The sequence below is a fragment of the Bubalus kerabau genome, chromosome 19 (assembly GCF_029407905.1).
Source record: "Bubalus kerabau isolate K-KA32 ecotype Philippines breed swamp buffalo chromosome 19, PCC_UOA_SB_1v2, whole genome shotgun sequence".
Lineage (NCBI taxonomy): Eukaryota > Metazoa > Chordata > Mammalia > Artiodactyla > Bovidae > Bubalus > Bubalus kerabau.
The window spans coordinates 2,913,805-2,930,392 of NC_073642.1; the positions used below are offsets into that span (position 1 = coordinate 2,913,805).

Genomic DNA, 16,588 nt, shown 5'->3' on the forward strand with positions numbered 1-16,588 from the left:
CAGCATATGGTTGTGAGTTTGGTGTGTTCATGAAAGTAGGTGAGATCAGCTCCTTCTATTCCACCATCAGCCTTGAATCCAGGTTGCTGACTTAGATCAGTTCAGCTCTCACAACATGAGTCATCTGAAAAATTGAACTGGGAAGCTCAGACCTTGAGTAGCCATTCCATTCCTGGGAAGATATTTTCTGACTATACATTCAGCAACCATACTAGCTTCAGAGCAATTGTCCCTCTGTGTCTGCAGAGGATTTGTTCCAGGAACCATGAGGATAATAGAATCCTAGAGTATTCAATCCCTTACCTAAATCGGTGTCACTGTATCTTTTAATGTATTAATATTTATTTTTATTGAAATGCAATTGATGTGCAATATTATGTTAGTATCAGGTGTGCTAACAGTCATTTGCCACTTATTACATACATTATGAAATAGTCACCACAATAAATCTAGTAACCACTTGTCTTCATATGCAGTCATTATAATGTTATTGACCATATTCCTTATGCTATATACTACATTCCCAAGGCTTATCTATTTTATAGCTTAAAATTCGTACCTCTTAATTCCTTTCACCTATTTTACCTATGTGCCCCCACCCCTCTAGAAAACACCAATTTTTTTTCTCTGTATTTATGAGTCTTCTTTGGTCTTTTGTTTGTATTGATAATTGATTCCACAGTTAAATGAGATAATATTGTATTTGTCATCTGTTTGACTTACTTCACTTACCATAATACTCTATAAGTCCATCCATGTTTTAATAAATGTCAAATTGTGTTCTTTTTATGGATTAGTAATATTCAATTGCACATATATATATATATCATATATTTTTATTCATTCATCTATCAATGGACACTTAAACTGTTTCCACATCTTGTCTATGTAAATAATGCTGTAATAAATATGGGGGTGAATATATATTTTTTCAATTAGTATCTTTGTTTTATTTGTGTAAATACCCAGCAGTGAAATTGCTGGATTATATAGCAATTGTATTTTAAATATCTTGAGGAAGCTCTATGGTGTTTTCCATAGTGACTACACCAATTTGCAATCCCACCAACAATGCATAAGAGTGCACTTTTCACCACATCCTAAACAACACTTATTTGTTGTCTTTTTTATTATTTAATGTAATTCTGATAGGTATAAGGTAGTATTTTATGTTGGTTTTTATTTGCTTTTCCCAGATGTTTATTAATGTTAGCATCTTTTCATGTATCTGTTGTCCATCTGTATATCTTCTTTGGAAAGATGTCTGTTCAGGTCCCCAGCTCATTTTTTAAGTGGGTGTTTTTTTCTGATGTACAGTTGTATATGTACATCCAAGCTTGTTTTGGTTAGTTGGAGTCAAGTTTCCAAATTTTAGAATTACTTGTTCTAGCTCTGTAAAAAAAGAAATACCATTGGTATTTTCATAGGGATTTAATTGAATCTAAGGTTGGCTTGCATACAATGATCATTTTAAAAATAGTAATTCTTCCAATCTATAAGCATGAAGTGTATTTCCATTTATTTGTGTCATCTTCAATTTCTTTCATCAGTCTTATCATTTTTTGAGTGCAAGATTTTTACCTCCTTGGTTGGAGTTATGCCAGGATATTTTATCCTTTTTGATGCAATTATAAATCAGATTATTTTCTTAATTTCTCTTTTGATACTTTGTTATCAGTATATGCTGCTTCCCTGGTGGCTCAGATGGTAAAGCATCTGCCTGCAATGTGGGAGACCCGGGTTCAATCCCTGGGTTGGAAAGATCCTCTGGAGAAGGAAATGGCAACCTACTCCAGTACCCTTGACTGAAAAATCCCATGGATGGAGGAGCCTGGTAGGCTACAGTCCATGGAGTTGCAAAGAGTCAGACATAATACTGAAGTGAGAGACTTCACTATCAGTATATAGAAATGTAACAGATTTTTTTCATCAATATTGTGTCCTGTGACTCTACTAAAGCCACTGAAGATTTCCAGTAGTTGTTTGGTGATGTCTTGAGGAGTTTTTATATATAGCATCCTGTCATCTGTAAACAGTGACAGATTTACTTCTTTCCAATTTAGTTTTACTTTTTGTCTGATTTTTGTGGCTAGGACTTCCAATACTATGCTAAATAAAAGTGGTAAAAATGGGTATCCTTGTCTTGCTCCTGATCTCAGAGATGTATTTAATTTTTCACCACTGAATTGATGTTAGCTGTAGGCTTGTCATAAATGGCCTTTATTTTGTTGTGTTTATTTTATACCTAATTTGTTGGAATTTTTATTAAATGGATGTTGAATTTTGTCAAAAGCATTCTCTGAATCTATTGAGAAGGTTTTTATGATTTTTATTCCACATTGATTAATTTGTGAATATTGAACCACCTTGCATTCCTAGGCTAAATCCTAGGAATTAGGAAGCCATCTAGTCCTTGACATTTTTGTTAGAAGTTTTAAATTAATGATTCTTTTTTATTACTGCTAATTTGGTGTTTATACTGTCTGTTTTTTTCTGATTCTATCTGGGCAGATTGTATAAGGAATTGATTCATTTTTTCTAGGTTTTACATTTTATTGGTGTATATTGTTCATAGTCAGAGAAGGCAATGGCACCCCACTCCAGTACTCTTGCCTGGGAAATCCCATGGACAGAGGAGCCTGGTAGGCTACAGTCCATGGGGTCGTGAAGCGTCAGACATGACTGAGCGACTTCACTTTCAATATTCACTTTCATGCACTGGAGAAGGAAATAGCAACCCACTCCAGTATTCTTGCCTGGAGAATCCCAGAGACAGAGGAGCCTGGTGGGCTGCCATCTATGGGGTCACACAGAGTTGGACATGACTGACACAACTTAGCAGCAGCAGCATTGTTCATAATAATCTCTTATGATATTTTGTATTTCTGTGGTGCTGATTGTAATTTTTTATTTTTATTACTGATTTTATTTGAACCTGCGCTCTTTCTTGGGGATTCTTGGTATCATTGAATTTTCTATTATTTCTTATTCTCTGTTATTATTTCCACTTTTATCTTTATTATTTCTTTTCTTTTAATAACTTTTGGGTTTGTTTGCTCTTTTTTCTAGTTCCTTTAGATGTAACTTTATATTGTTTGAGATGTGATTGTTTTCTGAAGTAGGTTTGTGTAACTATAAACCTTCATCTTAGAACTGCTTTGCAGCTAATATTTTGGAATGTTGTCTTTAGATTTTCATTTGTCTTCAGGTATATTATTTTTTTATTTGTTTTAGTTGGAGGCTAATTACTTTACAATATTGTGGTGGTTTTTGCCATACATTGACATGAATCAGCCATGGTTGTCATGTTTCTCCCCATCCCGAAGCCCTCTCCCACCTCCCTCCCCATCCCATCCCATCAACTTTGAGTGCCCTGTTTCGTGCGTTGAACTTGGACTGGTCATCTATTTCACATATAGTAATATACATGTTTCAATGCTATTCTCTCAAATCATCCCACCCTTACCTTCTCCCAGAGTCCAAAAGTCTGTTCTTTACATCTATCTGTGTTTCTTTTGTTGTCTTGCATATAGGGTTGTTGTTTTTATTGTTTAGACCCCAAGTTTTTGCATTCTGTGCCATTTTTCTTGTAATTGATTTCTAGTATATTTTGTGATTGTGATTGGAAAAAATGCTTGATCTGATTTCAATTTTCTTAAATTATTGAGACATCTTTGTGGCCTAGCACGTGATCTATCCTGGAGAATGTTCCATGTGTATTTGAAAATAATATTTATTTTGCTGCTTTTGGGTAGAATGTTCTACATATATCTATTAAGGCTACATGATCTAACATTTCATTTAAGCCCAATGTTTCCTCATTGATTCTCTGTATGGATGATCTATCTGTCCATTGAGGTAATTGTGGTATACAAGTCCTATGTGTGTGTTAGTCTCTCAGTCATGTTTGACTCTTTGCAACCTGCCAGTCTCCTCGGTCCATGGGATTGTCTCGGCAAGGATACTGAAGTGGGTAGCCATTCCCTTCTCCAGGTGATCTTCCTGACCCAGGGATTGAACCCAGGTCTCCTGTGTTGCAGGTAGATTCTTTACCATCTAAGGCAGCAGGGAAGCCTAGAAGTCCTGTACTATTATTTTATTACTGTCAGTTTCTTTCTTTATGGTTGTCACTATTTGCTTTATGTTTTTAGATGATCCTATTTTGAGTGCATAGATATTTTCTATTGTTATATCTTATTGCTAGGTTGATCACTTAATCATTATATAATGTCCCTCTTTGTTTCTTATACAGTCTGTTTTAAGTCTATTTTGTCTGATGTAAGTATTGCTATTCAAGATTTCCTTTTTTTCCATTCACATGGAATACCTGTTTTTATTCCTTATTTTCAGTCTGATTATATCTTTCAATCTGAAATGAGTTTATAGGTAGTATATAGTGTGTGTGTGTGTGTGTGTGTGTGTGTGTGTGTGTATCCTGTTTTTATATTTATTTAGCACCGTTATATGTCTTTTGAGTGGAATACTCAGTCCATTACAACTAAAGTAATGATTGGTAATTATGTACTTATTTTCATTTTGTTAATTGTTTCCTGTCTTTTGTTAAAAAATGTATCCTATCCTATGTGTTTCAATATGAACACGTCTTCTGTGGCTATGGAGTATAAATCTATCAGGTAGAAGAAGTATCACATTGAATACTTTGCATACTTTTATAATCTTTTAGGTGATATAACCCAAGTTCACAGTTAACTACTGTTTCTTTAGACCTGGGTTCGATTGTTTCTATTATACCAAATATACATATCAGCACTGAAAATCACCTCACTGCAATACCACTTCATGTATCTTTTTAGACAGAGGAATCTTGGGATCCTTCTGGAATTGCCATTATAACCAAAGTTACTAAAATCAAGTCGAATACCCACCTATGCTGTTTTCCCTATAAGCTGGATGCAAATGGTAAATTCTCAAGAGAATTAGTATGGTGTAAGGAATGCTTATTGGTTGGTAGTTGTCCTGTCTGGATCAAGGATGAGCATAAGTATCAGGGTTACTGAAATCCATCCAAGTGGCCTTAGACAAGTAACACTCCCAGAACTGGCTTAATTGATAACTTCCTCAAATATCTCTCAATACCCCTACCACATGCATTGCATTTTTTAATCACAGGATATTTTTATATCATAAGGTACTTATATATTATATAGTCTTTATTAGATACAACTTTAGAATTTTCCATTTCAGATAACTGCTCTGTCATTTGCATAGTTCAGTAGAGAGGATTATAGGCTATTTGCAAAAAGTAAAAAACTCAGAGAGGGAACAAGTGGACAAGTGAAATAGGAAGGGTGACAGTGCATGAAGCAACTGTGAAGTTTGTGGAAAGAAATACCCATATGATTAAAATGGAATCATGCATGGTTTGATCTGATCTATTTTCTTTGTGGTGTTTTGCTGCAGGTCAAAAACTAGAACAAGTTACCGTGCTTTCAAGTGAACAAGTTATTTTCAAGGAAGGAAAGTGAGCAGCTACACTGGTACAGTTGTAATTCTTATGTGTTTTATGACTAATGATGTCAATAGTCAATGTCTGTAAGGTCCTTCTTTCAGAGACTCAAGGGAGAATACTTTTATGATAGATATATCTTTTCTTGTGAATGTCTCTATATGGTTCAAGGAATGCTGATTATTGTTTCTTCCCTTTTTAGAACCTTTTTTATAAACAGTAACATGAATAATTTTGGAGAGTCATTGTCATATTTCCTCTCTTCACCATTTTGTATTGAATGACAATAATCTTGTAATTAAATGCAAATATGCTAAACATTGTTACTTTTTTTATCTGGCACATTCAGAACATAGATGCTTCTACTTATATTTGTACTGTAATTATACTACATATAACTTGGCTACATTATTTACTTTTCAAATTTTTAGTTAAATTTTCTTTATTTTCCCAATAGATTTTATCTAATTTTATCCGAAAAATTAAAAGTCACAGTTTTCCTCATATATATATATATATTTCATTATATATGTATATATATTTCATTATATATATATATATATATATATATAAGAATTTCATTATTCAGGAACTAAATATAACATTTACTATACCAGATACTGTTCTTTATTCATAATGCAGTAGGTAAGCCTGAAGGAAATGAGCCTGGCTATGGAAATGCTTATTTGTTGGGAGGGTGCTTGTCTGGATCGATGATGAGAAAAACTGTCTGAGGATGCTGAGGGACTCATTCCAGATGTCAATCTGAGGTCCAGATGAATGCCCCTCTAACCGGACAAGTAAGACTCTCAGAGCCTGGCTCTATGTGGTGACCCCTCAGTGACAACATGCCAGTCTTAGTGTGCTTTTTTCTTCCTCAAAGAAAAGGGCATTAGTGTCCTATCCTATAGGGCATTATATACCGTTATGATATAGTGATCAATTTTGCTTTATTTTGCTCTTTGAATAAAGAGTCATAAACATGACTATATATATACATGTGTGGCTTTCCTGGTGGATCAGTGGTAAAGAACCCACCTGCCAATGCAGGAGATGTGGATTTAATCCCTGGGTCAGAAAGATCCCCTAGAGAAGGAAATTGCAACCCACTCCAGTATTCGGAGAAGGCACTGGCGACCCACTCCAGTACTCTTGCTTGGAAATCGCATGGATGGAGGAGCCCGGTAGACTGCAGTCCATGGCGTCGCTGAGTCGGACACGACTGAGCGACTTCACTTTCACTTTTCACTTTCTTGCATTGGAGAAGGAAATGACAACCCACTTCAGTATTCTTGCCTGGAGAATCCCAGGGACAGAGGAGCCTAGTGGGCTGCCGTCTATGGGGTCGCACAGAGTCGGACATGACTGAAGCAACTTAGCAGCAGCAGCAGCCAGTATTCTTGCCTGGGAAATCCCAGACAGATGAGCCTGGTGGACTACAGAGGAGCCAGGTGGGCTACAGTCCATGGGGCTGCAAAAGAGTCGGATATGACTAAAGCACTTAAAAAACAACAAATATACTTGTATATAGAAAATAGTTCTTGAGTAATGAATGAGGAAATGAAAAAGGTTAAATTAAGAAGGGGACAAGCAACTGTGATAGGTACTGAAAGTCTCATTAAAGTTGGACTTAAAGAAGGGAGCACCACATGCATGCAGTAAATAATGGTAATAGAACCAAATTTTAGTTCTTTGTTATTTCTGCTATTGAATATTTTCTAAGACTCTGCTTTCCTTTTTGTCATGCTTTGCTGAGACAGCAGGACTGGAATCAGGACTTCCGCTTCAGAGGATGGGGTGAGTAGCTATTTGAAATTCATTTATCATATGCTCTGTACCAGGTCCTGAGGTTTCTCTGTTTATCTTGAGAATATTTTGGTGATGTGTCCTTTTGCTCACTAAGGTCACTTACATTATTAAATCTTTATAACTTCTTCTTTTGTTTTGACTTTTTTCTGCTTTGATGGAAAAATGTCAAATTTTAGAGAATTTTTGGCAATTTCATAGTGGATCAAAAAATTATTGTAGTAAAATTCTATATGTGCCAAAATATTTTGAGATTCTCCTCATCTTTTTAGTTGTTGGGATTTCAGGATACCAACATGATAATTCATAAGTTTTGTGATCTCAGCGCACCATATTTTTTTTCTGCTTTAGCATAAATTAGTTGTTTGAATAACATAAATTAGTTGTCATTCATTTTTGCAACATGGAAAGTTATACATGAACTTTTTAGATCTCTTCAAGACCATGAAGTTTTTATATGATAAATGTTGTTCCTTTTGAAACACAAAATAGTTCAATTTTCAATATTGTATTGTACTAGAAAAAGAGTATTATTTAGAGATATTAAATGGAGAAATATGAAATATCAATATCATATATGGCATCATCATTATTTCTTCCCAAAACTTAAAATATGCCTCACCAAAAAGAGTAGTCCATATATTTCCTGGCAAGCTATGTTGAAGATTATGTGTTACCTAGGACTGTGACATTAATGCCCTAAGAATAAGCAAATGTTTATCTTGACAAACCTCTGTCACAAATTCTATCAAGTAGTATTTATGTTTGTGTTTATTATGTATTGTTTATTTATGTATATATTCTCTAGCACTATAGAATATAATTCTAAAGAGCTGATTAATAACTAAAAAATAGTTATAGATTAAAAAGGAAATTGGCTTAGCCAGATATTTAAATGAACTCTAGAACCTCAGTCATTAACAAACATTGAGCAAGCATCTGAATAGCAAGTATCCATAGTTACAATGGAAAACATGTTTTTACTTTAAATATGCCTTCTCAAAACCCCTTATTTGTATATTTATTTCTGTTAGTAGATGCACAGTGCCATGAAGTCAGGGATACTGTCTCAGTCCAAAGACTATAATACCTAATTCCCCAGTGGGTTTTAGGGAATAATTTTTTTTTAATTTATTTATTTCAATTGGAGGATAATTACAATATTGTGATGGTTTTTGGCATATATCAATATGAATTGACCACAGGCATGCATTTGTCCCCTCCATCATGTACCCTCCTTCCACATCCCTCCCCACCTAAAAGCAAGTGAGGGAGAGGAGTCACAAGGTGTGTGATCAGCTTGTGCAGAACCCTCTTACTGGCTGATGATGCAGTAACAGGGTGGTGCCACAAGGGTTAACATTATCAGTCCTCAGGATTTAGTAAGTCTGGGGGCTACATGTTCATGGTCATCAAGTAGTTAACGTCTTCCACTTGGTGGATGTTTTAGCATCTATAAAACAACTCAGTGCATCAGATACTGTTATTTAGGTACTTCAGAGAGAAACTAAGTGACTGCCATATGCCAAAGTCTGTGACTGCCATACAACTGGTTTACTTTTTAAATTGTTACCAATTCTCCTGGCCCAAATGCTACTTTTGTCACTACATGTTCACATCCTTTCAATCATTAATTCTTGAGCCAGACCTTTGTGACTCAAGGGAGTCCTGAGAGACTGTACATTTTCTACAAATAAGAGGCAGACAGAAGATATGGGGGGAGGGGCCTGTCCTGGGATGACCCCATAGAGTCCTGTTTAATTATAAAATAAAATGGAAAAATTTATTGAAGAACACAAACTACAAAAATTCAATCATGAAGAGTAGATAATCTGAATAACCCTACTAATGAAATAATTAAGCTTGTGGTTAAAATCCTTTCCATAAAGAAAACTCTAGGTCCATAAAGCTTCAGAAGAAATTTAAAAAAAAAAATACCAATATACACAATTGTCTATAAAATTTGAAAGAAAGAAATACTTTTCTACTCATTCTGTATGAACAGCTTTACCTTGATTTTTTTTAAAAAAAGCATGCCATTTAAAAAATATTTAAAAATTCCTCTTGAGCATAAATGGAAATGAAAAACACCAATACAGTATACTAACGCATATATATGGAATTTAGAAAGATGGTAACGATAACCCTGTATACGAGACAGCAAAAGAGACACTGATATATAGAACAGTCTTTTGGACTCTGTGGGAGAGGGAGAGGGTGGGATGATTTGGAGAATGGCATTGAAACATGTATAATATCATATATGAAACGAGTCTCCAGTCCAGGTTCGATGCATGATACTCGATGCTTGGGGCTTGTGCACTGGGATGACCCAGAGGGATGGTATGGGGAGGGAGGTGGGAGGAGGGTTCAGGATGGGGAACACATGTATACCTGTGGTGGGTTCATTTTGATATATGGCAAAACCAATACAATATTGTAAAGTTAAAAAATAATTAAATTAAATTAAAAAAAAATAAAAATAAAAAAATATAATCAAAATTTTAGTAAATGAAATTTGACAATATATAGAAATACTGTATGGCCAAGTGAGGCTTATCCAAGAACTGCAAGGTTGGTTAACATTTAAAAATCAATGAATGTAGGTAAAACACCTCCAGAAAGTCAAAGTGAAAAACCTTCAAATAACTTGCTTCTCTATAAAATTAACAGGAACCCTGATAAAATGGTCAAAATTATTTTTTAAGAACTCTGTAAATTAACCAAAGATTTGTAGAATTTCAAAAAACATTTATTCAAGAAAACTGGCTGACATTCACCAAGGACAGCAAGCTTTGTAACATTTTAACTTGCCAACTTCCAATACCTCTCTCCCTAGCACTATGGCAGGCTTGAAAATAGTAGACCAGCAGCCATCAGTGGAAGAACAGGTTTGGAGATCCCCCAAAAGTCCTGTCCTCAGAAAATTATTACATTGACCTCTCTGGTAGCTCCCTAAAACAGTCCTGTTTACAGGACTTGTATTTGTGCTGTGTGTATCTGTAGCAAGGGGGAAGGGCTAACTCAGAGCTCACCCAGTAGAGTAAGCCCTATTCCAGAAGAGCAACCAAAAGGAACCCATGGAAATTTTTTAGTGTGACATGTCCTTAAAGTGTTGATAGCAACTGGGTTAAAGAATGTGACCAAAAAACTAAAAAAAGAAATCTTGGAAATGAGATGAACAAAATACTTGTGAAAACTTGTGAAAATTCTTTTTGATCTAGAAAGCTACATACTTGTGCAGAGTTGCTTGCCTGAATATGAAACACTTGAATAGGACCTAATCAATTGCCTCTGGCTTTCTTTTTGTTAATTAATTACTTTTTGGCTGTGCTGGGTGTTTGTTGTGGTGCATGAGTTTCTCACTGCCATGGCTTATCTTCTTGCAGAGCACAGGCTTTAGGCACATGGGCTTCAGTAGCTGCCGCTCACAGGCTCTAGAGTGTGGGCTCAGTAGTTGTGGTGCATGGGCTCAGTTAACCCATGACATGCAGAAACTTCCTGGTCCAGGGGTTGAACCTGTGTCCCCTTCATTGGCAGGCAGATTCTTAGCCACTGTATCACCAGGTAATCCTGCCTTTGGCTTTCTTTGAGGATCTGTCCAATCAAAAGGTGAAGAAGGCTAAGGAAGTGCTGTGACCTACCTGGGGCTTAAATGTAAGCCCCAACACACACACACACACACAAACACACCCTTAAGAAAGGGTGAGAGATGTATTTATTAGAGTCATTGAAGGTAATCTTGGTCTAATTAATAGCTGACCACTAAGATAACTAAGCAAAAACTTCAGTGTCCACCTACTGCTGGGAATAGAGACTTTACACAGTTAGTCCATGAAGATCATTTTTAAGACAAACAGTAATAACAACAAACAACAATAAACTTTTGGAATTGAGAAAAACAGAAAAATGAGTTGCCACATTATATATAAAACATTCAATTTTCAACAACAGCAACAAAAAATACAAGGCATTCAAAGAAATAGAAAATTATGGCCCATACACCAGATAGAAAATATAGAAATTTTCTATATTTCAGTAGAAAATTTTCTATTTTCAATAGAAAATATCTCTGAGGCAGGTCAGTGTTGGACTTAATAGACAAATACATTAAATTAGCTAGTAAAAGTCTATTCAAAGAGCTGAAGTAAAGCATATCTAAAAAATGAAAAGGAAGTATAAGAAAAATGCACAGTACCAATAAATAGAAATTAATAAAAGACCACATGCAAACTCTGGACCTAAAAAATAAAATAACTAAAATTTAAATTATACAAGAGAAGTTATCACAGCAGAGATGAGTAAATAGAAAAGTTAATGAACCTAAAGATAGCTCAGTTGAGATTATACAGTATGTAGAAGGAAAAATAATAAAGAAAAATAAACTGAGCTACAGAAAACTGAGATATCATGAAATATACCAATAGACTTATATATTAGAGCCCTAGAAGGAGAAGAAAGAGAAATATTAGAAGAAAGAGAGAACATAATAACTAAAATCTTTCAAAGCTTGATGAAAAACATTAATCTCCAGGCCACTCCAGTACTCTTGCCTAGAAAATCTCATGGACGGAGGGACCTGGTAGGCTACGGTCCAGGAGGTTGCAAAGAGTCAGACACGACTAAGTGACTTCACTCACTCCACATCCAAGAAGATCAGCAAATTCCAAGTAAGAATAAACTCTAAGAGATCCAGACCCATACACATCACAGTCAAACTGCTGAATGATAAAAACAAAGAGAAAAATAACTCAGTAAGTTTAAAAATTGACTTCTAATAAGCCATGCAGACCAGAAGGCATGTGATGACATGCTCAAAATTATGGAAAAAAATCTCAACCAAGAATTCTGTATCTACAAAAAACCATCATTTCAAAGGGGAGAAATTGACAATCACAGATGAAGAATTAAAAAAAAAAAAAAAAAAAAGAAATTTCTTGCTGTAAGATATTTTCTACAAGAAATGTTAAAGAGATTTCTTCTGTCTGAAATAGAGACACTGGAGAGTAACTGAAATCCATATGACAAAATAAAGAGTAGTTTAGTTACCTTAGCTGAAACTACATATATAAATATAAAAATAAAATATAAATGTGTTTTATTTCACACAACAGCAGGGTGCAAATTCTATTCATGTTTCCATAAATTATAAACCAGGAGACACTGGAACATATTCAAGGACATAAAACAAGGAGCAAAAAGTTCGTGTTCTAAAGGTACTGAAATCATAGAGTCTGTTCTCTTATCACTGTAGAATTATGTTAGAAATCAGTATCAAAATATACTTAAAAATAACCCACATATTTTCAAGTGCAATGTGACATTTACCAACAGAGATCTTTGACTTAGCCATCAAAAACCTCAGGAAGGTAAAAAGACTGAAAAGACACAGAGGGTGATTACAGAGAAGAAAGCATTTAAATGAGAAATTACATCAAAATGAGAAATTAATATCAAAGAAACTTTTAATACCCTGTGTTTTGGGAAATTAAATGTCCACTTTTGAATGAGGGATGTATCTAAGAAGCCATAACAAGGAAAATTAGAAAATATTTAAAACGGAATAAAAATGAAAAGAGAATTTATCAGAATTTGTTGCATAAAGTTGAAGTTGCTCAAATACAATGTGAAATCTTGAATAAGGTATGAAAATAAATAATGGACACTAACATAATTTCATGAACTTTGAACAAAATCTGTACTTTAGTTAATAATACTCTGCATGCCAAGTTGCTTCAGTGGTGTCTGACTCTTTGCGACCCTATGGACTGTAGTCTGCCAGGCCCCTCTGTCCATAGGATTTTCTAGGCAAGAACCCACTTGAGTGGGTTGTCATACTCTCCTCCAAGGGATCTTCCCAACGCCTGGGATCAAACCTGCATCTCTTATGCCTCCTGCATTGACAGGCAGGTTCTTTACCGCTAGCACCATCTGGGAAAATAATACTGTATGACATGTTAATTTCCTGTTGTTTTCTTTTTAAGACAATATTTCTTTATATTTTCAGAAGTGGATTAAAAGTGTCAAGCCTTATTCAATTTTTTAAAATCACTAAAGTAATAAGTTTTCTAGACTTTTTAAAAATTTTAATTGAAAGCTAATTACTTTACAATATTGTGGTGGTTTTTTGCCATACATTCACATGAATCAGCCATGGGTGTACATGTGTTCCCCATCCTGAATCCCCTTCGTACCTCCCTCCCCACACCATCCCCAGGGGGCATCCCAGTGCACCAGCCCTGAGCACCCTGTCTCATGCATCGAACCTGGACTGGCAATCTATTTCACATATGATAATATACATGTGTCAGTGCTATTCTTTCAAATCATCCCACCCTCACCTTCTCCCACAAAGTCCAAAAGTCTTTTCTTTATATCTGTGTCTCTTTTTCTGCCTTGCATATATGGTCATCATTACCATCTTTCTAAATTCCATATATATGTGTTAGTGTACTGTATTGGTATTTTTCTTTCTGACTTACTTCACTCTGTGTAATAGGCTCCAGTTTCATCCACCTCATTAGAACTGATTCAAATGCATTCTTTTTAATAGCTGACTAATATTCCATTGTGTATATGTACCACAGCTTTCTTATCCACTCATCTTCTGATGGACATCTAGGTTGCTTCCATGTCCTGGCTATTGTAAACAGTGCTGCAATGAACATTGGGGTACACGTGTCTCTTTCAATTCTGGTTTCCTCAGTGTGTATGCCCAGAAATAGGATTTCTGGGTCATATGGCAGGTCTATTTCCACTTTTTTAAGGAATCTCTACACTGTTCTCCATAGTGGCACTACTAGTTTGCATTCCCACCAACAGTGTAAGAGGGTTCCCTTTTCTCCACACCCTCTCCAGCATTTATTGTTTGTAGACTTTTTGAATAGCAGCCATTCTGATTGGTGCGAGATGGTACCTCATTGTGGCTTTGATTTGCATTTCTCTGATAATGAGTTATATTGAGCATCTTTTGAGGTGTTTGTTAGCTATCTGTATGTCTACTTTGGAAAAATGTCTGTTTAGTTCTTTGGCCCATTTTTTGATTGGGTTGCTTATTTTTCTGGAATTGAGCTGCAGGAGTTGCTTGTATTTTTTTTTTAGATTAATTATTTGTCAGTTGCTTCATTTGCTATTATTTTCTCCCATTCTGAAGGCTGTATTTTCACCTTGCTTATCGTTTCCTTCATTGTGCAAAAGCGTTTAAGTTTAATTAGGTCCCACTTGGTTTTTTTTGTTTTTTGTTTTTTTTTGCTTTTATTTCCAATATTCTGGGAGGTAGGTCATAGAGGATCCAGCTATGATTTACATCCGAGAGTATTTTTCCCTTGTTTTCCTCTAGGATTTTTATAGTTTCTGGTCTTAACGTTTAGATCGTTAATCCATTTTGAGTTTATTTTTGTGTATGGTGTTAGAAAGTGTTCTAGTTTCATTCTTTTGCAAGTGGTTGACCAGTTTTCCCAGCACCACTTGTTAAAGATATTGTCCTTTCTCCATTGTATATTCTTGCCTCTTTTGTCAAAGAAAAAGTGTCCATAGGTACGTGGATTTATCTCTGGGCTTTCTATGTTGTTCCACTGATCTAAGTTTCTCTTTTTGTGCCAGTACCATACTGTCTAATGACTGTTGTTTTGAAGTATAGCCTGAAGTCAGGCAGGTTGATTCCTCCCATTCCATTCTTCTTTCTCAAGATTGCTTTGGCTATTCGAGGTTTTTTTGTATTTCCATACAAATTGTGAAATTATTTGTTCTAGTCTCTGAAAAATACCGTTGGTAGTTTGATAGGGATTGCATTGAATCTATAGATTGCCTTGGATAGTATACTCATTTTCACTATATTGATTCTGCCGATCCATGAACATGGTATATTTCTCCTTCTATTTGTGTCATCTTTGATTTCTTTCATCAGTGTTTTATAGTTTTCTATATATAGGTCTTTTCTTTATTTCAGTTCAGTTCACTTGCTCAGTCATGCCCAACTCTTTGTGACCCCATGAACTGCAGCACGCCAGGGCTCCCTGTCCATCACCAACTCCTGGAGTCCACCCAAACCCATGTCCATAGAGTCTGTGATGCCATCTAACCATCTCATCCTCTGTTGTCCCCTTCTCCTCCTGCCCTCAATCTTTCCCAGCATCAGGGTCTTTTCAAATGAGTCTGATCTTCGCATCAGGTGGCCAAAGTTTGGAGTTTCAGCTTTAGTATCATTCCTTCCAAAGAAATCCCAGGGCTGATCTCCTTCAGAATGGACTGGTTGGATCTCCTTGCAGTCCAAGGGACTCTCAAGAGTCTTCTCCAACTCCACAGTTCTTTAGGTAGATTTATTCCTAAGTATTTTATTCTTTTCATTGCAATGGTGAATGGAATTGTTTCCTTAATTTCTTTTTCTGTTTTCTCATTGTTAGTGTATAGGAATGTAAGGGATTTCTGTGTGTTAATTTTATATCCTGCAACTTTACTATATTCATTGATTAGCTCTAGTAATTTTCTGGTGGAGTCTTTAGAGTTTTCTATGTAGAGGATCATGTCATCTGCAAACAGTGAGAGTTTTACTTCTTTTCCATCTGGATTCCTTTTATTTATTTATTTTTTTCTTCTCTGATTGCTGTGGCTAAAACTTCCAAAACTATGTTGAATAGTAGTGGTGATAGTGGGCACCCTTGTCTTGTTCCTGACTTTAGGGGAAATGCATTCAGTTTTTCACCATTGAGGATAATGTTTGCTGTGGGTTTATCACATATGGCTTTTATTATGTTGAGGTACATTCCTTCTATGCCTGATTTTCTGGAAGGTTTTTATCATAAATGGATGTTGAATTTTGTCAAAGGCTTTCTCTGCATTTATTGGGATAATCATATGATTTTTATCTTTCAATTTGTTAATGTGGTGTATCACATTGATTGATTTGTGAATATTGAAGAATCCTTGCATCCCTGTGATAAAGCCCACTTGGTCATGATGTATGATCTTTTTAATATGTTTTTGGATTCTGTTTGCTAGAATTTTGTTAAGTATTTTTGCATCTATGTTCATTAGTGATACTGGCCTGTAGTTTTCTTTTTTGTGGCATCTTTGTCTGGTTTTGATATTAGGGTGATAGTGGCCTTATAGAATGAGTTTGTAAGTTTACCTTCATCTGCAATTTTCTGGAAGAGTTTGAGTAGGATAGGGGTTAGCTCTTCTCTAAATTTTTGGTAGAATTCAGCTTTGAAGCCATCTGGTCCTGGGCTTTTGTTTTTTGGAAGAATTCTGATTACAGTTTCATTTTATGTACTTGTGACGGGTCTGTTAAGATTTTCTATTTCTTCCTGGTTCAGT

At 35.4% G+C, this 16,588-nt stretch overlaps 1 long non-coding RNA gene and 1 other non-coding gene across 2 annotated transcripts in view; both read left to right on the top strand.

Annotated features, from left to right (window-relative positions):
- Positions 1–7,265, top strand: part of LOC129634293 (uncharacterized) — a 39,054-nt gene extending 31,789 nt beyond the window's left edge. Inside the window, exons 6-7 of the long non-coding RNA XR_008705517.1 lie at positions 5,422–5,498; positions 7,228–7,265. This is a non-coding gene — a long non-coding RNA (uncharacterized LOC129634293). The remainder of the gene's footprint in view (positions 1–5,421; positions 5,499–7,227) is intronic.
- Positions 6,175–6,241, top strand: LOC129634643 (small nucleolar RNA SNORD109A). The gene has a single exon (XR_008705821.1). It is a non-coding gene; the product is annotated as a small nucleolar RNA SNORD109A (small nucleolar RNA).
- Positions 7,266–16,588: the final 9,323 nt, after the last annotated feature.